Here is a 20822-nt window from a genome sequence, read left to right on the forward strand (position 1 = left end):
TCGCTCATGAATTTAACTTGTGCATTTCTGCTCAAATGGCTTTGCTCTGTTCCTGAGCAAGAGTGAAATATCCTCACTCCTTTTTTTCCTAGTTATCCTGAATCTCAACTCTACCCTGAGAGCCAGTGTTCTCTGTGAAGCCTCTCCTGAGTACTCTGTGTATGTATGTGTGTGTGTGTGTGTGTGTGCTGAGTCATTCAGTTATGTCCAACTCTTTGCGACTCTATGAACCATAGCCTGCCAAGCTCCTCTGTCCATGGAATTTTTCCAAGAAATAATACTGGAGCAGATTGCCATTTCCTACTCCAAAGGATCTTCCCAACCCAGGGATCAAACCCGCAACTATTGCATCTCCTACCCTGGCAGACAGATTGTTTACCACTGTGGCACCTGGGAAGCCTTCCTGAATACTGTGGTTCATCTAATCCATAAATAGCAGAGCTCTTCCAATATACCCTGCAGCCTTTTACCCTTGAGGAACTTGAGGTCTGCAGAGTTCATGACTTGCCCAAAGTCCTATGACTAGTCAGCGGAGTCACCAGAACCTAAAATTGAGGCCATTTAACATCTAGCCAGTACTTTCCTTTACACAGCGACAGTAGTCTGAATTATTTAAACTAATCATAACCTTTTTTGTATTGTTGATTAATTGTTCATAAGTATGTAACCTGGAAATGACAAAGCTCTTCCTGGGTTATTGGGGCCTCAATCTCCATATTTCTAGGAATCCTCAAGAAAGAGAGTGCTGGGAATGCCTATGTTTTCCAGACACCTCCTGCTCCAAATTCCTGTCATCCTCTTAGAATTTTCCACCCCTCCCTATCTCTCTCAGCTTCACCCTATGCATGGAAAAACTCCTTTTTTCCTGTGCTATTTAATAGACTCTGATGAATGATTTGAAGTGTTAGAAGAATATCATGGTACAACCCAGACTGGATCACAGTTTAAAACAAAATGTTAGACATGGTGGCCAGTGGGGCCTAAGGAGAAAGAGGGCAAATGGAAAGTTACCTGAGACTGGAATGGCTGCGCGGGGGGGGGGGGGGGGGGGGGGGGGGGGGGGGGGAAGGGGGGGGTGCGGTGGAAATCAGCTTTTTAGCTCTTTGCCTAATTCTCTCCCAAGCAACTTGAGGGTGGGGACTTTGTTCCCCTTTTACAGAAACAAAAATAGATCAAAGTGTTCAATTTACATAAAACAAAACAGTCATCTGCCCTGGGCTTCTGCTCTTAGTAGCTCTAAGTCACAACAAAAATGTTGACGTTAGTTTTTCTTTAACTTGGGCCAGACTGAATTTTTAGGCAGCACGCCATTCCTCAATGACCAAGGCAAATTTCCGAGGTTAATGGTATATTTTTCCCTTTGAATTTCTGCACAGGTAGTTAGGAGAAAGCCTCACACAGGAGTGTGCAGAATGCCCTGAGATTAGGAAGAGAACAGATGCAGAACGTGGGAGCTTGCTGACATTTACCGGGTGTTGCCTTTATGTCGGGTGTCACACTGCCATGTGAGATCTCACTTAGTTCCCACAACAACCGTGCAAAATAGATGCTTCCCATTTTTACGGAGAAATTAAAACAGTCCACAAAAGTCATCCAGCCAATAAGTGGCAAATCTGAAGTGCAGATCCAGATCTGTCTGACTTTAAACCATTTCTCATGCCTCAAAACAGCCGAAGAAATTGCAGTGCCCGGTCAGATGACAGTTGCAGCAGGCCAGGCACAAAAGTTTATGAACAAAGAGAACAGTAGTGGGAATGGAAACAAGGAAGCCCTCATGACTGAAACAGCCCAAGGAGAATTCTCAGATGTGATGACTATTCATTGTATTTGTGGAGTTCCCCGATGGCTTAGTTGGTAAGCTGGTAAAGAATCCACCTGCCAGTCCAGAAGATATAAGAGACATGGGTTCAATCCCTAGGTTGAGAAGATCCCTTGGAGAAGGAAATGCAACCCATTCCAGTATTCTTGCTTGGAGATTCCCATGGACCAAGGAGCCTAGCAGGCTTCAGTCCATGGGGGTCCCTAAGAGTCGGACACGATAGAGCACACACACATATGTATTGTATTTGTGATGAGAGAAAGGGTGAATTTAACACAGTATTGATATCTATAGCTGAGTACCAGGAGTAAGAAGCAGAAATGTCAGTCAGAGATGTTGTTTGCAGAAGATAATGAATGATAAATCCACGATGGGAAATGGTAAATTTTCTTTCATCCTTTCTTTTGTGTGAAGCTATTTGATTTTACACAAACTCAGAGGCCCTCCTACAGAATCTTAATTGGGTATGCTCAGTCACTCAGCCTTTATAACCCAAGAAGGGCAATGTATTCAATGTAGTATCACTGAGAGCCTTCTTGGGCGACTTTTATTTATTCGTCTTGCCTGTGAGTGGGCAAGGCGGGCAGGTATCTGGTTTTTGTTACTGCGCAGAAGTCCTTACAGTTTTGTTGATGTGAACGGATAAGTACTAGCATCTGAATGGCAATTACTCTATGTCTAAACAGAGGACTCTGTGGCAGTTTTCTTACTAAAAAGTTGTTAAATTTGGCAATCCTCACTCTGTTCCAGTCATACATTTTCTTAGCCATATTAGGTTATATGGAAATAAGCCAGTATCATGGCTGGTGTATGAGCAGTTTTTCTGTACCAAGGCAGTTTTCTGGAGAGCCTTTTCTCATTAGTTTAAAAGGAAAAGAGGCAAATGTGGCTCAGAGTATATTTTGATAGATGGCTGGAAAGAAAAATAAAATCTTGCCAGTCCCCAAAGTATTAGGAATAGCAACTGAGACCAAAATCAGATTTTTAACCTTGAAGACTTGGGAATTTATTTGCTTTTGGGTATTTGGGTATTTATTTGCTTCTTATTGAAGGGCTGTATCAATTTATTAAAAGTCCAACTAACCTTATCACAGATGCGGAGGAAGAGATTAGAACAAAGTCACATCGACTGTCGCATATTTTCTCTTGCTCTTGTTATCGCTCAGTCTCTCGTGTTAGAAATTCAGCATCTGCGTTCTGGACCCACTACAGTCTGAGTAGTCATAGACATTGGACTTAATTTCATTGTTCACCAAATGGAGATGATATATTCTCTATCTCACAATGTTCTTATGAGAATCAAATGACATAATGCATGATTCAACCATTAACGATGGAAAGTATACTTTCTCTTCCAATCTACTTTTAGAGAAAAGTGTAGCAGCAGGTTATTTACCTGGTTGCTTTGGTATGGTTATCTCCCTTTCGTTCAGAATTTAATCACATGGTATTTTGACACCTAATAAAAATTCATCCATATATTCATTAATTTATTCAGTTTATTGAGGACTTGTTCAATGACAAACTTAGTAAATACTCTATCTGCAAATAGATAATAAACCTATAAATTAATTAATCTATAATTAATTAATTCCCTTTCTTCTCACTGGATATTCTTTTGAAATATTGACTGTTTCTTGGTCAATTATTCATTTTATACATATTTGTTGAGGGATCACTATATTTTAGGTAATTGCAAAGGGATCAATGGTTTTAAAAAAAAGCAGACAACCTTTATGGAGCTTTCAACCTGGTAGGAAAGACAAACATTAAATAAATACATAGACACCAAAACATAAATGTCATTACAAATTGTGATTGTACATGAAGATAAATAACAAGAGCCACAAAAAAAATAATATGAAGGGAAAAAATCTTAAAAATCTTCATAGCTAATACCTTTAATTTACATACCTTGGCAATATAAATGGATAAAATACTTAAAGCTCTAATCATGTATCTTGTGGTTGTGCTATAACAAAAAAAATCAGTGTTTTGTGAGTGTTGCAGAAACTTTGACTTTGTGGGTTTGAGGAAAGCTAAGGGCTATCCAAGTGAGAAATGTGCTGGTATTACTAAGGAAAGGTAGGGGAATCATTTCAGTCTTAGAGAACAGCACGACCTAAGGCCTGCAAGATTTGGATCCATGCAAGAAACTGAAAGTCTGACCAAATCACAAAATTAGTGATGCAAGAGGAAACTGGAGAGTGAGGCAGGGACAGATCATAAACAGCACTTGCAGGTTGTGTAAATAATTGAATCTATAATCTAAGTGCACTATGAAGCTATAGAGGTATTTTGAGCAGGGCAGTGATCCGATCAGATTCGTGTTTTTTAAAAAGGTCTTTATTTGCAGAAGGCCAGAAAATTTGAACAGAAAGATGTGTAAAGGAGTCTCCTGGAATGATCCGAAGAGATAAGGTGGCTCAGATTAGAGCAGTAGCAATAATTATGAAGATAAATGGACTGCTTCACTAAATATTCTGGAGGGAGAATCGCTGGGCTTATTTATTGCATGGGGAGTAGTGGGGAATATACGGTGAGGACAAAGCGGCTGGAAAGACTCCCGAGTCAGGGCTCAAGCAGTCAGGTGAATGCTAGTGCCATATTTGAAGATGGGAAAACTCAGGAAATATGGATTATGTTCAATTATTAACATATTCTTTTTGCTGAAAGAAAAAGGAGCAGTGCTTGAATGTTTTGAGTTGTAGAGAGGAAACAAAAGTATAAACTCTACCTTCGCAGTATTTGCACGGTAAGCATTAAGCCCACTATTGACACTATTTGACTTCCCTGGGCTTCCCTGGTGGCTCAGAGGGTAAAGAATCCACCTGCAATGTGGGGAGACCTGGGTTCAATCCCTGGGTTAGGAAGATTCCCTGGAGAAGGGAACGGATACTCACTCCAGTATTCTGGCCTTGAATTCCATGGACAGAGGAGCCTGGCAGGCTACAGTCCATGGGGTCGCAAAGACTTGAACATGACTGAGAGACTTTCACTACCAGACCTTCTCAAACCACCTCCTATGATGCTATGGGTTACCTCACTACTAGGACTTATTCCCTCTCCTTTCTCCCACTGTGTGTACCTACTGATAATGTGTTTGCTTACAATACACTTTTGTGTGTATTTTGCTTATAATACACTTTTGAATTATCTCATTTCCCAAGACTTCAATTGGTCAGTCTTGAAAATGAGGTATTTGTTTTGTTTTTGGCTGTGCCAGGCCTCGGTTGTGGCATACCAGGCCTTTGCCGTGGCATCCAGGGTCCTTAGCTGCAGCACGTGGGATCTACTTCCCTGACCAGGATTGAACCCAGGCCCTCTGCATTGGGAACATGAAGCCTTAACCCACTGGACCACCAAGGGAGTCTCCCAAAATTAGGTTCTTAAGAACAACTTTGGGGAGGGAGAGTTTTTCTACAATCTTGGCAGTGAATGGATAATACTAGAGGTCTTTTCAATTTTGTCTTGCTATGAATATATTATTTGCTGTAACTCATCTGTAAGTATTTTGGTGGCATTGCAATTATTGTTCCAACTTTTCCAGCTGGTTATTTGAAAACAAGAATTCACATAAAGAAAATGTGATCAATTTGATCCCTTGAGCATCACTACACCCTCTACATTACTTAGCAATTAGAAACAAAGTGATTGAGATTTGGGGATTATGGTTTATATATAAGAATGTCCATTACAATATTACTTATAACAGCCCAAACTTGAAATATATGCCCAGTCATAGGAGAATGATTATGTAAACCATGACATTGTTAATCAAGTTAAAAGAATGGTGTAGGAAAATATATGTAGGTGAAAAATATGAATACATAACATATTAAATTTGTTTTTAAAATAGTATCATATGTGTTAGTAAAGAGAACTAGAAGGAAATATATTTAAACTTTAAATCTCAGAGTAGGAGGGATTAAGAGACTTTAAAATTGTTCTCTACATATATTTCTATATTTTCTAAATTTTCTAGAGTGAAATTTATATTTGTATATTCTCCCTTTTGTTGTTGTCTTTTAGTCACTAAGTCATGTCTGACTCTTTTGTGACCCCATGGCTCCTCAGTTCAGTTCAATTCAGTCACTCAGTCATGTCCGATTCTTTGGGACTGCATGGACTGCAGCATGCCAGGCCTCCCTGTACATTACCAACTCCCAGAGTTTACTCAAATTCATGTCCATTGAATTGGTGATGCCATCCAACCATCTCATCCTCTGTTGTCCCTTTCTCTTCCCGCCTTCAATCTTTCCCAGCATCAGGGTCTTTTCAAATGAGTCAGTTGTTCTCATCAGGTGGCCAAATTATTGGAGTTTCAGCTTCAGCATCAGTCCTTCCAATGAATATTCAGGACTGATTTCCTTTAGGATGGACTGGTTGGAGCTCCTTGCAGTCCAAGGGACTCTCAAAAGCCTTCTCCAACACCACAGTTCAAAAGCATCAATTCTTCAGTGCTCAGCCTTCTTTACGGTCCAACTCTTACATCCATACATGACTCCTGGAAAAACCATAGCTTTGACTAGAAGGACCTTTGTTGGCAAAGTAATGTCTCTGCTTTTTAATAAGCTGTCTAGGTTGGTCATAGCTTTTCTTCCAAGGAGGAAGCTAGTGGATGTGATGAAATTCCAGTTGAGCTATTTCAAATCCTAAAATATGATGCTGTAAAAGTGCTGCACTCAATATGCCAACAAATTTGGAAAACTCAGCAGTGGCCATAGGACTGGAAAAGTTCAGTTTTTATTACATTCCCAAAGAAAGGCAATGCCAAATAATGTTCAAACTACTGTACAATTGCACGTATCTCACACGCTAGCAAAGTAATGCTCAAAATTCTCCAACCAGGCCAGGCTCCTCTGTCCATGGGATTTCCCAGGCTAAAACACTGGAGTGGGTTGCCATTTCCTTCTCCAGGGAATCTTCCTGACCCAGGGATCGAACCTGCATCTCCTGCATTGGCAGGCAGATTCTTTACCACTGAGACACCTGGAAAGCCCATATTCTCCATAATAAGATGTATATCTACAGAGCATTCAGAGATACATCTGACTTTACAGATTTAATGATCTGAAACCTTTTTCAACAGAGTAAAATAGAAATAAAAGTAGTCTTGAAAAGCATCAGTCTTTCAGTCTGTCAATAAATAATTGATGAGTACTGCACAAGTTGCCTTGGGGATGTAAAGTGATAAAATGTGACTCCTCACTCAAGGAACTTATAATCAAGTGCCTGCTCTCCTAGATTTGCCCCCTTTGGATTCAAATAGCCTAAAAACATAATAAAGACAGTTTTTATTTTTGTCTCTGAGCTTTTCCTTTTGAGATACATCAGGAAATGAAAGGGCTCAGAGAGAAAGAGAGGAAAAAACACTACCTGAGTAGCTTAAGTATCTACGCAGCCTCAATGCCATTTAAATCCTGGCTAAATTTAATGTTTTCCTCTCACATTTCTAGTATATTTCATATAATGTATTTGTAATTCTAACCAAAGTTCTAGGATGGCATTTGTATGCAAGCTTAGTTGTTCTGAATTATTCACAATCATTTGTTTTTCATTCTTTAGCAGTGATTTCCCACAATCTTATTTTGTGTTCCAAACATGTAAGAATTGTTGTCTCTGAAAAGTGCATTTTCTTTATAAAGCTGCCAGGTACGTTTTACATACATGTCAGCTCTATTCAGTCTTTATGTGCCTTCGTAATGCCAGAATTGCCATTTCAAAAGACAGAGAGCTGCCTAGTATGAAATTATTTGGTGGTGGCAGTTGCCCAAAAGATTTTATTGAACTAATTTGTCTCTTTCATTTAATTCAATGAACTCAGCTATAAATGCTGTCCCTGATGAGGCTTCTGTTGGTATCTTTGTTGGCATATGAATAAAGACACTGCTGTTTAAAAAATGCTGTTCTTTAGAGATAAATTTACTATAGGATGTTAAATTTGAAATATTGTATTAATGTGAAAATGTGTTTTATTGATCCATCTGTATCTTCACGCCATGCTCCATTTGTTTAATCACACACAGGTTTGTTTTTTGTTTTTTTTTTTTTAAAGAGATCAGCCTGGGTTTAAGTTTGTGGCTATAAAAGATTGAAGCTGAGGTATTGTCCACACAACCATCAACCATCTAATATATTTCCAATGAAATTGTTAGTAACAGGCTTCAGTGAGATTCTGATTGCCCTATTTGTATCCAGTTTGAATCTGTTCCCAGAAAAAATGACCCTGGATAATAAGTCAAGATTTAGAAATAGAAAAGTCAGAACATCTAGAGACATCACACATATTTACTGAGAAACTAACATGTACTCAGAACTCCACAAAACACTGGGGATATAGAAAGAAGACATTAAGAAAGTAGATCATATGTTAAGGGCTTCTTAATCACAAATTTTTTTTTCAAGAACTCAAGCCAAAAAAATAACAAAAAAGTGAAAAATAGTTTAATATTTTTTACTTTTCTCACTAGGGAATTAGCTCAGTGAGGGCAGAGATCGTGTCAGTCTGTCTCTGCCTCATCTTTAGCAGTTTCCATTTCATAACCAGAAATAGAATCTCAAACTGGGCTGATGTTTTGTGTCATGGTATAGGAATAGAAGGCGAGCAGATCTCGAAATATTTTTCTCCCTGTGTCATGTGTGAGGAATGATATTCACTGCGAAGTCTCACTCTCAGGAACACACAGAAGAAGGGCTTTTCTTCCACCCAAGAAAGATTCCGAGAATGCAACTGAGTGAGAGTCAGGTTTACAGAGATAACCTTGACTCTTTCCTAATGGTTTAATGAAGAGGAAATCACATGTAACCTCAGATTTCTGATGCCACTTCACGGGCAGTGATGCTGTGATTGAGAATCCATGTGGAAAACCTCTGGTGGGCCTCCATACCTTGACAGATCTATTTTGATGTTCAGGTACTTTGAGGTTAAGATGATTACTTGAAGGATTTATCGATTGTAGCACTCTCGGCACCACGTCATTACTGCAAAGACAGTGCAAATTGTGAGGGTAACAAAGAATCAGTTCTCAGGATTGTTGTTTTGAAAATTTGCATCCCATGATACCAGTTGGGAGTCAAATAAATGGATTTATCTGTCCCCTAAAAGCAAATATAGTGATCGATTTGTTTTAAAATAAAAAACAACCAGCTCCTGCTGAATGAAATTGGTTGTTAAGTAACCAACTAGAGTCAGAGTAGTGTTCTACAAAGAGAAAAGATCTGGAGACCCGTATCTACTCACCACTAGCTGAGAGGCCTTGGACAAACCATTTAACTTCTCCAGGACTCTCTAGGTCCTGTTTATAAAATGTTTCCAATAATATTTATCTTACTGATATCCAGGGTTGACATGAAAATCATTTGGGAAAAGGAATATGAAAGCTCTGTTTACTATAAAATTGCTTTTGTTTGTATTCTTAGTCCATTGATGATACCACTAGTCACTTGGAAATCAGTCCACAAATGACTGATCCCATTGATGATAGAAGCATAATTGCCTTGTGACCAACCACTTCATCCCTACCAAGCATTCCAGACATTTCAGTGCAAAAACAAGGTCTATGGGAAAAAGTCAAAAGGCAACTGATCAGAGGAATTCCACTGGCCCTTCCCAGGGCCCTGTGCACAAAATGGTCCCCTGTGCATTGTTATTTTGCTGTGTTTGCTGATGTTCACAGTTTCCAAGACAATCACAGACTGATAACTGGGGGGGTGATGATGAACAGAGACAGACTGAGCATGATGTTATACCCGTCTTCTGGTGCAAAGGCCCCTCTATCTCATCCATGGGGTTGCAGCCTTCACTGTCCACTCTTTGAGTTAAATGTGCAAATACATTATGCAGAGACTGAATTTTTAAATGCTGAGGAATGACATCAACCAGCTAATTTTTTTTTTCAAGGCTACACACATTGATGGTTTTGTCTTTGTTACATGGGTAGGACAAAGTGATTCTAGGTTCTAAGCCCTCAGTCCTACCACTGTTCACATTCCCAGTCAGACTTTTGTGCTTAAGGCTCTGAATCAGGTCTTGGCATAAAGCCCTGGAGTGGAGGAGAAAGGTGGGCAGTGCTAGTTGATTACAACGGAGAGAAGAGGAACAGGTTCATTCCACTTTCGGTGTTATTTTGCTTTGTGGCTTTGCTCATCTTGAGCAACCAGCCATACAAAAAATATGTAATATACTGTCCCTGAATTTTAATCAGTAGTAAAAGCTAACACTAGTAAAAGTTTTAAGAATACTTTAAACAAAGTAAATATTATATAATAGAAACAAGAATACTGATTCACAAAATCAATAAAGTGTGCTCAAATTTTCCACTGAGCTGACTGAATTGAATAAATAATCCAATTGCTTTGATTACCTGTAGTCTCAATGAGAAAGTACTGCATTAGGACACTGCTTCTTTGTGAATATCCAAAATTGCTGAGTACTGAGATTGTTAGTAAACTGAGAGTCTATTGGAACTACTGGGTTTGGTTTAATGAATTGTAACTCAACTTACAATCATCAAAGTTATTCTATATGCCTGAAGTTTACTGCACAGCAAATATTTACAAGTTATTCACCTTGCATAGCAAGGATGTTGGAAAAACAGAGCCCTGCTGGTGGGAATATCAAATGGTGCAGCCACTTTGGAGAAATGTCTTATAGTCCCTCAAACAATTGAACATAGAATTACCATATGACCCTGCAATTCCACTCCCAGGTATATGCCCAAGAGAAATGAGAACATATGTCTGTGCAAAAACCTGTACACAAATGTTTATACCAACATTATTCACAATAGGCAAAAGAAGCAAGTAACAAAACATCCATCAACAAACAAAATGGATAAGTAAATTGTGATGTACCCATACAATAGAATATTATTTGGCCATAAAAAAGAATGAAATGCTGATACATGCTACCATATGGATGAACCTTGAAAACATTGTGGCAAGTGAAATAACTCAATCACGAAAGACCACATATTGTATGGTTCTATTCACATGAAATGTTCACAACAGAGGACTTTATAGAAACAAAACATAGTGTAGTGGTTGCTTAGAGCTGGAAGATATAGGGGATATTATAGTGGGTGGGGAGATGGCTAAGATTGTGGTGATGATTGCACAAATCTGAATGTACTAAAACTATTGATTTACACACTTAAGCAGATAAATTCTCTGACATGAATTGTGTGGTGTGTGAACTATATCTTAATAAAACTGTTATTTAAAAATAAAGTAATACCTGATAAATAAAATATACTCAATTGAAAAATAAAGAAGCCATACATAACCACATAGGCAGATGAGTGCTGCGAAGACTGTATGCTTTGGAGATTTTAATATATGTAAAAATTAAGTGTACCATTTAATATTACTCATGAGAGCCCCATTATTTAAGAGTGCCTTACAAATAATGTAAATAAACACCAGTGCTTGTTGATAATGATAATGGTGGTGGTGGTGATGCTGATGTTTATGATGATGATGGTGACAAAAACAAGTGCCAAGTCCACGGTCTTTCTTCTGAAAACATCTACCGTAGGTTTTTCCTGATGGCAGGCTGTTAAATGAAATGCCAGGTGCAGGCACACCATGATTCTGTAAAGAGAAAGAGTGCATTTTTCTTAGGAATTAATGTCTCGTATGTTTGTAGCCACGGGAAGCTTATCAAACACTGACGTCAGCTACTTTCCCATGAGAAGCTCAGAAATTTCATAATACCATCAATTACTTTCGCTTTCCTGCTTGCTTCAGACAAGTAGAGAAGTTTTCATAAAGCTTAAAAATAAACATCTAACCCTCACCCTGCTGCCATGGACACATTCTTAAGGCTTCTCTGATCAGAAATTATCTTGCCTCTAAAAATTCACCCTTATTCTTCTATTAACAATTGAAAAATCTTGGCCAATACAAATAACATAATGGATTATTCCTATTCAAAAATTGTCCAAGAAAAAAAGAGGAAAGACTGCAGCAAATAGGAACCATTTTACAATATCAAAGCCCTTCTTTTGTACCATTGTGTGATCTTGTTCTGTTCAAATAAGAATTTTTTTCATCTTCATACTTGTACAAAATTTGCTCCTCTGTGAACAAAAATACAAACTATGTCTTTGGCTTCTCATGAAATTTGAAGGGGAATTCAGAAAAACTTCCTTGGCTACCTTGGCTAGTCCTGGCCATCTAATAAAAATAAGCTAAGGGTTGATTAATTCTTCTTTCCAGATAGAGAATAACAAAAGGAGGAGGAAAAGAAAGGGGTGATATTCATTGGGAGCCTATAGCATTCTAGATTCAGTAATGGATGCTTTATATGTTATCTCATTCACTCACTCACCAGTGAACTTTTACAGAGTATTATATGTCATGGAATTTACTAAATGCTTGGGATAGAATTATGAGTAAGACCATTCCTTGCCATCAAGATGCTCATGCTCATATATACACTATCATCTGTAAAACAAATTATTAATAGCAAGTGGGGAGCAGCTGTATAGCAAAGGGAGCTCAGCTTGATGCTCTGTGATGACCTAGAGGGGTGGGATGAGAGCTAGGTGGGAGGGAGACTCAAGAGGAAGGGGGTATATGTATACGTATAGTTGATTTACATTGTTGCACAGAAGAAACTAACACAACAGTGTAAGGCAATTATACTCCAATTTTTTAATTGTAAAAATAAATGAAAAGAAGCCCATGTTCATACGATGACAGTCCACTGTGGCATGCCTCCATAGCAGCATTAACAAAATACCACATAGGCACACATGAGTAAAAGCCCTTCAAAGCAGTTATTATTACCCTCATTTTAAAGTAGACTCTGCTGTGCATGTGTGCTAAGTTGCTTAAGTCGTGTCCAACTCCTTGTGACCGTATGGACTATAGCCCACCAAGCTCCTCTGTCCATGGAATTCTCCAGGCAAGGATACTGGAGTGGGTGGCTACCATCCCCTTTTCCAGTGGATCTTCCCAACCCAGGGATTGAACCTACATCTCTTATGTCTCCTGCACTGGCAAGCAAATTTCTTTACCACTAGCAAAAATAAGCAACTGATACCTAAGCCCATATATCTCTCTTACAACCTCACAGCCTGTCTTCTTTCACAATTCCATGCTGCTTTTAAGGGAAAGACATTTCCAACCCGACTGAATACTGTAAAGCTTTGTTAGCAATCAATGCCAAGACAATTTTTACTTTCATTGGATAATTGACTTTTTCTTGAATTATAAGAGCAATTTCCTTACTCTCTTGCTTTATTTAGTCTGCTTGGTAGCTAAATTCCTAACATAGTATTCTGTTGATACATGTTGTCCCTCTTATCTACTAGTTTATACAAATATCTCTGTATATCCATATGCATAATCTCATAAGAATATGAAAAATGCATCCTACAAAAATCAAGAGATTCTCCCACAGGCATAAAAATTTACACTGAAGTACAAGCACACTATAGGCAAGTGTTACTCAAGATACACAGGCAAAGACTTAAATGGAAACAAACAGTTGAAGCAACTGAAGGGGAAACTGGGCAAGAACTTAAGGTACACGGAGCCTGAGTGAACTCCGGGAGATGGTGATGGACAGGGAGGCCTGGCGTGCTGCAATTCATGGGGTCGCAAAGAGTCGGACACGACTGAGCGACTGAACTGCACTGAACTGAAGGCACTGGAAATAGATTTGGGAAGAGCAGTGGTGAAAAGTGAAGAGGCGACACTGCGGTTAGTGAGCAAGGGTCTGAATGCACTGCGAGGTTTTACAGCATCTTAAGATGATAAGTAGTCCCTGTATTTGAATTGCTTTGGTATGGGCCACTTGCAAAAACATTCAATATTTCCCTTCTAAGATATAGTAAGCCAAAATATATATGTGGAAAGTTCACTAAGTCATTGGTAAATAATCCAGTGTTGACTTTTAATTTAGAAATAACTGGCCAAATTGATCCCAGCCTTCCCGACTGCGACTTTCCCCCTACAGAGTATATTCATTTGTATTCCCTTTTTGTTTTCTCTCATTGTTTGTCTTTCTTTTTATTTTCCTACTCTAACATATAGTAATATATGACTGGGAATATTAAATTTTCATAATTTTATATATTTTGAGCTCATAAATTCCCTTTAGTTGTCATCTTTCCAGATTGAGGCTTCATCTTTTTCTATTCACATGTTATTAAAATACTCTTTTTATTGATGTGTAGCATATAGAAAAGCACACAAATCATAACTATACAGCATGGTTCATTTTCACAGAATGAGCAAAGTGATGTAGTCAGCATCCAGATCAAGTAACAGAATGTTACTTAGCACCCCAGGACCCCCCTCGTGCCCGCTTCCACAGTCATGCCTCCTCCCCTCCCCTCCCCCACTGCCCCAGGATAACCATCATTTTGACTTCTGACACCTAGTGACAGTTTTGTTTGTTTGATTTGTTTGTTTTTGTTGAATTTTATAGTAATGTAATCCTATAGAATTTGGGGGAGAGGGGTGTCCAATCTCTGTTATCTAAAATTATGTTTCTGAAATTCATTACGTGAGTGATAATTATATTATTCTAATTTGCAGCAACGTATTTTGTTGTTTGCCAACCACAGTTTATCCATATTACTATTGATAGACACTGAGGTAATTTCCGCTGTGTGGATGTTTTGAGTAGTGCTGGTATGAGCATTCTAGTTCATGTTTTCTGATGAAGATATGCATGGATCTTTGTCATCTATATACTTAGGAGTAAGCTTTCTGGGTCACCAGTTAGACCAATATTCAGCTTTAGCAGATACTGCCAAATATTTCAGAGAAGGCAATGGCACCCCACTCCAGTACTCTTGCCTGGAAAATCCCATGGACGGAGGAGCCTGGTAGGCTGCAGTTCATGAGGTCACTAAGAGTCGGATACGACTGAGCGACTTCCCTTTCACTTTTCACTTTCATGCATTGGAGAAGGAAATGGCAATCCACTCCAGGGCTCTTGCCTGGAGAATCTCAGGGACGGGGGAGCCTGGTGGGCTGCCGTCTATGGAGTCGCACAGAGTCGGACACTACTGAAGCGATTTAGCAGCAGCAGCAGCAGCAGCCAAATATTTTACCTCAGTGATTATTCCAATTGACATTCCCACAGCAGTGCATGAGAGTTACAGTTGCTCATCCAAACTTTGAATTGTCAGTCTTTTCAATTTTAGCTATTCTAGTAGTGTGTAATTTGAATTAGAATTTTCTAATGATCAATGAAATTGAGCACTTTTCATGTGTTTATTGCCACTTTAATATCCTCATTTTGTGAAGTATCCATTAGAGTCCTTACTTATTTTTTATAGAGTCATATTTCTTAATGATTTGTTGGAATTCTTTGAATATTTAAATACAAGTCCTTTGTCAGATGTAAGTTTTGCTAACATACATTTTCTAAATCTGTGATTTGCCTTTCACTCTCTTTATGGTTCTTAATTTTGATGCAGTACAGTTTATCAATTTTATTCTTTTATGGTTAATAATTTATATACCCTATTTACAAAATCTTTGCTTGTCCCAAGATCATGGAGGTATCTTCTCTTTTCTGAGAGCTTTAATGTGTAAATTTTCACATTTAGATCTATAATGAATCTGGAATTGGAGGAGGGGGTGTATGATATATGATATTAAATAAAAGTCAAGATTTTCTTTTCTTTTCTTCCATATGGGTATCCAATTGAGGTACTAGGTGATGTTACTTTCCCCCAGACTGAGTAACTTTATCTCCTTATGGTTTGATAGAATTGGGGAAATTCCCTTTAGTTGACTTTGAAATTCATCTGCCATTTCCTACGATTCCATTGATTTCTAGTTTGCCCCTTCTCCACAGATGAACTCTCCAAAGGTCTGAGACTATATCCCAAGACCCTTTCCTTTTTTTTTTTTTTCTTGCTTGAGTTTTTTTAATCAAAGTATAATTAATACATGGTAAAAATTTACTCCTTTTAGTGTACAGTTCTATAAGTTTTGACAAATACAGATAGTTGTGTAACTTCCACCACAATTAAGAAATAGATATATCAACTCCAAAGTAGTTCCTTCTTGTACTTTTGAGTTTTTCCTACTCAGTGCCATAATACTGCAAAAACTCCGCTATGCTTTTCAGAAACATGGTTTCTTATTCTCTTATTTACTCTTGTCCTTTCCACTCCAAGTGTTCAGTCCTAGAAAGAGCTTTGAAGTTGAACAAGTCTGGGATGCAATTTCAACTCTGATACATGTTAACTATGTGACAATGAATCTGAATCTGTATCCTTACTTTGAAATAAGATACTAAAACAACTATTTTCTGTTTTCTTTTGAAGGTTAATTAGATAACAAATATCAAGTGCCTTGCACATAGTGGGTGTTCAATAGATTCTCCAAGAACTGTAAGATACATTTATCTTTTAGAAATAATGGAGAAGGGGTGGTGTAGGTGGTCCCTGAAAAGCAGTTCTTTTCTCTGGGAACCCCCTTTGATGCTGAACTTGATTGAACTTGTTTTATTCCCAGCCATAACAAGGTCATTCATAGATACTGAGACATACACATTATATATTTTTTCCTTAAAAAACCGTAGAACTATACAAAAACCCTCTGAATTGGAGAGATCTATAAAAATCTATTCCAAATGCTTCATGTTACAGATGAAAGAATTGAGTGGCCAAGAGTACTTAAATAACTTGGTCAAGGTCAACTCACTCATTAGTATTTACTTAAGTGACCCAAATTCCCTGATATCACATATTTCTTCTCTTCCAAAATACTCCTAGGTCCCATATTCAACTATAAATGTAAAACAGAGACAATTCACAAGAGACAATTATTAATGTTTTATTGTTACTGGCGCATTTTGACTAAAACCCATAGATCTATTTTTAAATATTTTATTTTAATTTCCATTCCCACAAATTATGTGACTTCCTGCCAACTAAGTCTGAAATAGCTTCTTACCATTCCTTTCCCATTCCAAGGATTATATCCTGTAGTGTTTTATTCTTTTATTATTAAGAAATATTCTGCCTTATTCTCCAATGCACAAGACTGAAAGGAGCTCATGGAAACCCACAGAAGACAGCTCTCTTCAAGTTTACCAAGTTAACAGGAGTGCAGGGGGGCATCTATTGTCCTGGGCATTGGATGCCCAGGTAACCAAGTGCATCCCTGGCATGCTCCCCGATGGCTGAAGACAGATGACCAGCACCTCTGCCATCCTCATGCTTTCTGGCAAAGGTGGTACTCTGACAATCATTTTTTTTTTTTTTTTTTGGAAGTCCCTTTTTGTTCAGCACATCTTTCAGCATTGTATATTCTGCTAATGGACAGTTAAGCCCGAATCCCATATGGACTGAACAACTTGGAAGAGTTTCCTGATCACAGAACACACAGTCATCTCATAAAACCCTCTACCTCCCACCAGGATTCTCAAAGGCTCTTCCAGAAACACTCTTCACATGAGTGACTCCTTAAACTAGAAATATATTTTCAGCCTAGGTATCTCCTCTTCAGAGAGACCATCTCGCACCACCTAGCATTCAGTGACCCTCTATCACATTAGGCTCTTTTATTTGCTCACTATTGGAAATATGCCTGCTATCTACTCCACCAGAATATAACTTCCATGAGAGCAGAGTCCTTGCTCCTCACTGTGTGTGCCGTCCTGGCTTAGAGAACTCACTCAATCTGTAAATGAATGTGGGCGTGTATCCTTCTCCTACACCTGTCAGGCTGAGTCTGCCCCCAGATTTGAATACTGGCTTCATTACTTACTAGCTGGGTGAATTTAGGCCAATGTGTCAAACACAACAAATTTCTCAGGGCTTCTCCTATGTTAAGAGCACGTATCTCATTAGGTTGTTATAAGGATAAATGAGATATATGAAAGGAGCTTAGCCCAGGGCCTGGCACTAAAAACCCTTAACACACAGTAGTTATCAGAGTCTCCATGAGGAGAGCTGAGCGTATTACAAAAGTGTCATGGGGGATTTTTTAATATAAATATTAATGTTGAAATCAAAGGATCCTAACTCAACTCCACAAGGCAATATATATATTAATGAAAACCCAGTTGTTCTTGTTGACTCCTTGAAGTTATTCTTCTTTACAAAGGATCTCTAATTGAACCTTTTTGATAACTCCCTGTTATAATAAGTTATCATTTGAGATACTCTCCTTTATCCGAACCTTTGGTATCCTTTTGGAAAATGGCATCTTTCTGTGAACACTTGTGATTGGAATTTTAAAGGAGAAGCATAACCACTTTTTGCAAGTATGTACTGTCAGTATTTTTCCACTTGTGTAACCTAGCAAGGTGCTAGGTCCTGCTCCTCATGTTACTGAATGGCTTTACCTAGAGGTTTCCCGAGGGTTTTAAGAAAATCACTCCTCTTAGAAGACTAGAAAGCTGATTGAAAGAGAAATTCCTCCTTTCTTTTTATTACACCTTGATTCTCCTATAGTGAATGCTTTCATATAAAACCCCAATTTCCCCACATGCCTGAGCAGACAGCGCAATCAAAGGAGCAATAAATAGCACGTGGCCGTTTGACACTGGCTGGGAAGGCGACTGGACCGAGGCAGCGGGGCTCATTTGCCTCACGCCGTCCAGCTCGCTCTTCCGGCCCCTTTTCCTTCATCTCGGGTTGTTCCCTTCCTTACCATGTCCGGTCTAGACTTAGCTTTGCCTGCAGAGAATTTCAGCAGCTGCCTCTGAGCCAAGTCAGTCCGTCTCTATATGCTGGGCACCGAATGGAAAGCTTAAAGGGATCCAGTGAATAATGGTTCACCCAGGCAAGTATCTGAAGTTGCAAGGTTGAAAATGGTTGAAACAGGAAGTGAGAGCTTCGTCAATTTTCTGGCCCTTCCGTCCTCAATCTGAAAATAAAAAGAATATGTGAAGACAAACTCTGCATTTAGTCACTCTGCTATTCACCTTATGGTTTCTCTCAAAAGTCTTTCTATCTTTGTCTCACTAACAAGATGGTTCATTAACATATACATAGACTCTACAGACCAAAAAAGAAACATTTCCCCAGATTCCCGATTTCTTTATATTTTTCTTTATTCGTTCCCAATTTTAAAAATAAAAATACCGAGGGAATTGGGACCAGGGAAAGGGAAACTAAGCAAACAAGTACTGACCCTGCCAGAGGATTTGGGGGAAGGTACTGAGGATGTTTTTTCCCTATAAGTTTAAATCTCTTGATTCATTCATTAGGCAAGTAACTCCCTGATTTCTTCTAGTCTTCTGTTCCTTCTATGAAGCCTGAGGGTCAAGAATGAGAGGCCTATGTGGAAGGGGTGGACTTCGCTGGTAGCTCAGTGGTAAAGAATCCACCTGCCACTGCAGGAGACCTGTGTTCAATCCCTGGGTGGGGAAGATCCCTGGAGAAGGAAATGGCAACCCACTCCAGTATTCTTGCCTGAGAAACCCTGAGGGCTCCAGTCCACAGGGTAGCCAAGGGTCAGACATGATTTAGCAATTAAACAACAGCAAGAGCAACATGTGGAGTGGGTACTATAATCTGCATCAGCATCTGAATGTAAGGAACTTCTTGTAATGTGCAAATTTCTGGACACCTCTCTGGAATTTCCCATGTCATATTTTCTTGAAAAAGCTCTCCCAGAAGATTTTGATATGCAGCCAGTCTGAGAACCTCGATTCTAGGGGGACAGTGTACCATAAGTGCCATGAAGCCAGGTTCAATGGCTGTTTCTTCACTGGCAAATCTCAGATATGTTCCTGGCACATACAGAGGAGCAGGACCTGGAGGGGAATCTCTCCCACCTGCACCCTACATGTGGACAGGGCTCAATGATTTGGAAAAGAAGTCTGCGTCTTTATCTCAGTGACTTGCAACCTTCCAGCCCTTTAGACTCACCGGGGACAGTTGAGAAACACATATGCCTGGGGCCGAACCCCCCAAATCCTCGTTAGGTTGATCAAAGGAGGGTCCCTGGGTTGGGTCATTTTTTCAGATCTCCTTGAGTGATTGTAGTGTACAGCCAAGGTCAAGACCATCAACTAACTCTTAGGCCCTTGAAGCTGCCCTGAAGTTAGGAGGGTCAGGGATCATGCCTTCCCTGCATTCTAGAGATGATGAAAGAAAGGCCAGGGAATAGATGCAGTAGGTCTGGACGTGGCAGCATGGGGACTAGGCACTCAATCCTTATTTATTTTTAAATTTACTCATGGGATTTGTTCTCGTCTAAACTCTATCCTCTCGTGCTATGCCAGGGCTTCCCAGGTGGCGTTAATGGTAAAGAACCCCACTGCCAATGCCATAAGAGCCGTGGGTTCGATCCCTGGGTAGGGAAGATCCCCTGGAAGAGAGCATGACAACCCACTCCAGTATTCTTGCCTGGAATATCCATTGGACAGAAGAGCCTGGAGGGCTACAGTCCATGGGATTGCAAGGAGTCGGACAGGACTGAAGCAACTTACCACACATGTACTAGTGCTATCCTAATCATTTAGGCAGTGGTTCTTAATTTGAGGGGGAGGGAAAAAGGGAGCAGAGACAACTTTCAGAAATGAATGAAAGTTGATACACAAAATCTGGCCTACAGTTTTGAGGAGTTCATCACCCTCCTCTAACTCATAGGTTTTGTTCACTCACTCAACAAAATTTCTTGATGCCCTGCTGCGTGCTGGCAGAAGCCTAGGAGCTGCAGGGAACTAGACTATAAGCCAGGCTTGAGCAACTTCTCCAGCTAGCAGATGTCTCACAGATTTTCTGGTCCCCCTTTTCTGCAGTTTTATAAGAAAGTCCTCCAATATGAGGCCCACAGTAGAAGGAAAGGAATTTAAATGGGATTTGGAGCTCTTACCACTTTCTGGCATTGTAACCTAGAAGGATAATTATATCTTTTATCACTCCAGCTAGATATTAGGCTCCTTAAGATCAATGCCCACATCTCCAGAATCCTGAGCAAGGTACTGTAGATGTACGACAATACAACAGCTGAAGTGTGCATTTTGGACAAATAGGAGGAGATGTAGAGGTTGAGGGAGGGGAGCTGAAGG

At 39.3% G+C, this 20822-nt stretch overlaps 1 protein-coding gene across 7 annotated transcripts in view; it reads left to right on the forward strand.

The window, feature by feature from the left end:
* Nucleotides 1-20822, forward strand: part of CALD1 (caldesmon 1) — a 204610-nt gene that overhangs the window by 51680 nt on the left and 132108 nt on the right. The window lies entirely within an intron of this gene.

This window comes from Bubalus bubalis, chromosome 8 (genome assembly GCF_019923935.1).
Source record: "Bubalus bubalis isolate 160015118507 breed Murrah chromosome 8, NDDB_SH_1, whole genome shotgun sequence".
NCBI classification, from domain to species: Eukaryota; Metazoa; Chordata; class Mammalia; order Artiodactyla; family Bovidae; genus Bubalus; species Bubalus bubalis.